At 42.5% G+C, this 4,614-nt stretch overlaps 1 pseudogene; it reads left to right on the top strand.

The window, feature by feature from the left end:
* Positions 1 to 296: 296 nt before the first annotated feature.
* Positions 297 to 1,205, top strand: LOC147717565 (xaa-Pro dipeptidase pseudogene; annotated as a pseudogene).
* The last annotated feature ends 3,409 nt before the right edge of the window (positions 1,206 to 4,614 follow it).

The raw sequence follows: 4,614 nt of genomic DNA, 5'->3' as shown, positions 1-4,614 counted from the left end.
CTCCTTAAATTCCTTTGTGTTTATGTATTATGTGCGCTGTGTGACTAACTATTCTGGTTGGCATAAAGGTGCCTAAAATTTGATGTCAAAATCACGGATATGATTTCTGAAAACAGACAAAGTAAACATTTTGCGAAAGGGGTTCCTCATTGAACCCACACTCTACCCTATCCTTTCCAAGAGCTCCAGAGGCCTTAACCCTCTCATCTTTTCCACTCGGGAATATTGCAGATTCTACTAGGTAGTAAATTCAGCCTGCTGATGTCAAATGTCTCCTGTAATCAATGTATTGAATCATGGACTACTGTGAGGGTCTTACTCTGCGTGGCATTAATACCGATAGTGGAAATGTCTGCAAAGAAGCTTCATTTGAAGGAATTAGCCAATTTCAAGTGAACAACAAAATTCTTCATCCAGAAATAGTGGAGTGCCGTGTAATTAAGAGCGACTTGGAGTTGGAAGTCTTGCGCTACAGTAACAGGATCTCCAGCGAGGCCCATAAAGAGGTTATGAAAGCGGCTAAACTGGGGATGAAAGAGTACGAATTGGAAAGCCTGTTCCTGCATTATTGCTATAAACGTGGAGGCATGCGGCAGACGTCATACACTTGCATATGTGGCAGTGGAGACAACTCATCCATTTTGCATTACGGGCATGCTGGAGCCCCAAATGACAAGACCGTTGTTGATGGCGATTTGTGCTTGTTTGATATGGGAGGAGAATATCACTGCTATGGGTCAGACATAACCTGCACGTTCCCTGCGAATGGAAAATTCACTCCTGATCAGAAGGCCATCTATGAAGCTGTGCTTCATTCATCACATGCTGTCATGAAGGCAGTAAAACCAGGTGTTGCTTGGCCAGATATGCATTGTCTAGCAGACAGAGTTCATCTGGAAGAACTGACCAAAATTATCATTTTGAAAGGCACCATGGTGAAAGTTCATCTGGGTGCAATATTTATGCCACATGGTCTGGGACATTTTCTTGGCATTGACATGCATGATGTTGGAGGCTACCCGGAGGGAGTTGAACGGAGTACGGAGCCTGGTCTCAAAAGCTTGCGTACTGGACGGATTCTTCAGGAAGGCATGGTGCTAACAATTGAACCAGGAATTTACTTTATTGATCACTTGCTCGACCAAGCACTGGCAGACCCCCCACAATCCCATTGCCAGTGTAAAGTTCTAAACTTGCTAGATTGATTCAGATATTGGCTCTGAGCAGCCGTCTGTGTCTGGCGTTTCTTGCGGAGCTACAGTATTGTGATAACTTCTCCTATGCACAGCCTTTCAGCAACCTCTGAAATGCAAGAGCGCATGAATTGGTGAAATGCAAATGCTGATTTTTACAATGTGAACATTACTGAATATCTGTTGTTATAAGATGATCATCCCTCTAAGGTGATTCAGATATAAACTATGCATTCTGTGTAACCGCTTTCTTTGATTAACTGTCGATAATCATGTTCATCTGGATAGGCTGCTTCTGCTGATAGCACTCATAACGTTGTTGGAGGAGTTATTGCTGTGTGGGTTATGTGACGCATGAATTGTTATTTGTTATTATTATCATGTATGTGTTGACTTTGAGAGAAGGCGTCCAGTGTAGTTCACATGAAAGCTGAGTTTGATAGCTGCGCCGATGGTAGCAGAGGGATCAATTTTGCATTTTTTACAGGTTTCTCAAAATGTAGATCACTTGAATATTAGGATCATGGCGGTTTTGCAACTTTTCAACTAACTTATTTCTCGTCCACCTCTGTAGCCAGATCTTCCAGTTTTAAAGAACGTTGCTTGATTTCTGCCACTGCCAAGCCTATGCGTCACTGTCAGAGGCTTAATGCGCTGGACGTCTCTGGCAAAGTTCAAGTGACACTGCGAGCTCTGAAGATTAGAGGTCACTTGCAACATTCAGACAAGGTCTCTGCATCACTAGTTTGTTTCACACCTATAGGCAAGACCACCAGAATTATGCGATTCTGTTGCCGCAGCATTTTCTGCATAATCGGGGATTAGTGAGGTTAAATATTTGCCTTAACGCCGTTACCATGTGTAAAACTGTCAAAGTTATGAAGTAATACTAACAGAGTGTGGCATATTACACTGCACAATTTGACTTTTCTTGATGCATAATCTAGCCAACCCTGCCACATACTTTGGTCCTTCTCTGCCGCATAATTCCAGTGGCCTTGTCTCTAGGTGTTGCAGTATTACTTAGATTTAAGACGTGCAAAACTATCCAGTAGTAGTCTGTGGCCATGCCCTCTCTGCCCCTCCCACCAACACATCTCCAAAACAGCGATGGTCTGTGGTCTAAAGCATTTATGTCATAGCTCTCTGTTGGAAGTTATGCAAAGGGTGATGGGGCAGGAAATATGTTTTAGAACTCCCTCAGGGGGAGCTCTCCCTCTAAGCCTGTCTGGGGCATATTTTCTTTTTCTGGCTACTCCCTTGTTTACATCAAATATTTTTACTCTGTAATAATATCCCTGTATGTGCTTAATGTACTTAAAAAAGCAGCCTAGTGCATGACTTGTAACATTTTAGAATGCTTCATGTGTGATGTTTCAGAGGATTTTCTATGCCTTTAGAGAGGCAAGCTGCCGCGCATAACTAGTAGAAGATATCCTTGAGCTGAATAATGGTGTTTAAATTACCAACAATGTCCATGAAGTCTTCCTACACACTCCTTTCACATTTCCATTTTATATTTAAAATGCATTACCTTAATCAGTCCAGTTTGCACCTTAGGCAAAACATCATGGCTCACATTAGAGGCTTTTACAAGTGTGAATGTATGAAGCTCTGTGGTTATACTGAATAGGCAGCTACCTATGTTATGACATCTATTAATGTAATAACTGCACTTTCACAATTGCTTTATTAACCTTCCTACTTTCTCAAATTTGCTTGAAAATGCCCGATTTTTCTTCTTTTTTTTCAAAATTTTCTTGGGGGGGGTTATCCCCCCAAACCCCCCTTTTGGGGTTCAGGCTCGCTCGCTGCGCTCGCTCGCTACGGTGCTGTATGCAAATCACTTTGCGCCCCACCACTTTCAAATGTCACCCACCGCCCCTGATTGAGCCTCTTTCCTGTTCCTTGGGACTGCAAAATCAAGGATCTTTCGCTTCACCTGTGGGATTACCTCTCTGTGACCTTCATGCCAATTAATTCCTAAAAATTTTACATTTTGGGATGGACCTTGTAACTTATCAGGATTAATTTCCCAACCTTTTGCTTGCAAACAGTCAAGGATCTGATCTAAATGGGACTGTACCTGGTCTTGCGATTCACCTTGAATCAAAATGTCGTCAATATAATGACACACCTGAACTTGTCGATTCGTGGGCACTTCAGATAAATGCTCTGCCACCAGCCGGTGACAGATCGTAGGACTATGCACATAGCCTTGAGGAAGACTCCGGAACGTCATTTGACGTCCATTCCACGTAAAACTGAATTGTTCCTGACACTCGGGGCAATCGGAATTGAAAAGAAAGCATTAGCAATATCAATAGAAGCATACCATGTACCTGGATGCTTTTGAATTCTCTGAATCAAAGTGACAATGTCTGGTACTGCAACAGTCAATTTAGGTGTGTGTTTATTCAATTCTCGATAATAAACAGTCATGCGCCAAGAATTATCACTTTTGCGCACGGGCCAGACAGGGTTATTCCAAGCAGACGTGACCGGATTTATAACTCCCGCGTCAACCAAATCCTGAATTGTAGCAGTAATTTCTTCATGACCACCTGGGATACGATATTGCTTCTGAGAAACCACTTTCGTGGCTAAAGGAATTTTAATAGGGGGCATTCGCAAACGGCCAACCCGTACGGGTCTGGTCGAAATGTACTGTCTAGTTCCAAATTGATAACAACCATCATCCAAATGCAAAGTCATTCCTTTTAAAATGTCAATTCCAATTATATATTCCAAAAGTGGTACAACCAACACAGAGTATTCTCTACGAGGAATCCTTCCAATTCTAATTTCAAGTGCAGATTGTACTGCGGGGGTTTCTTTTCCACCTAAACCAGTACTTGTAAAAAACTGTCCTTTAAATTTCTTTGATTTTCCATGAATTAAAGTGGCCTCCGCTCCTGTATCAACTAGTGCTCGGGCCCTTTGGATATTACGATGTTTCCAAAAAATCTCAATATCTACATAGGGTCTGTTGTCTCTGTGAGCCCACTTGTGTACTGGAGCTTGACCTATTTCCTAGTCATTTTTCCTGCGTTCTGTCAACCAAGACAAATCAGGGTAAATGCTCTCTGTCTTCTTAGGTATCAAAATGTCATGTTCATATCCGTCTCCATTACGAAACGGATTTTTGTCATTTTCAAAATACTGTGAATTACGGTCAGAAAGTCTGTTACGATCCTCCCTTCTTTTCATTTCAGGGGAATAACTCCTCTCCTCTCTATGTCGGTTGGAAGCACGATCATCTCTCCCCCTTTCTTTTTCCCCCTCTCTCCCTCTCTGGTAATCACGATGAGGGGACACATCACGTTCATAACGCCGATCATCACGGCGATCAAAATCCACACGGCGTCTCTCATCACCACTGTCATCAGAACCACGATCATACTCATTCTTCCTCACACGA

The sequence above is a fragment of the Lissotriton vulgaris genome, chromosome 5 (genome assembly GCF_964263255.1).
Source record: "Lissotriton vulgaris chromosome 5, aLisVul1.2, whole genome shotgun sequence".
Lineage (NCBI taxonomy): Eukaryota > Metazoa > Chordata > Amphibia > Caudata > Salamandridae > Lissotriton > Lissotriton vulgaris.
This window is presented reverse-complemented; position numbering and strand designations above follow the sequence as displayed.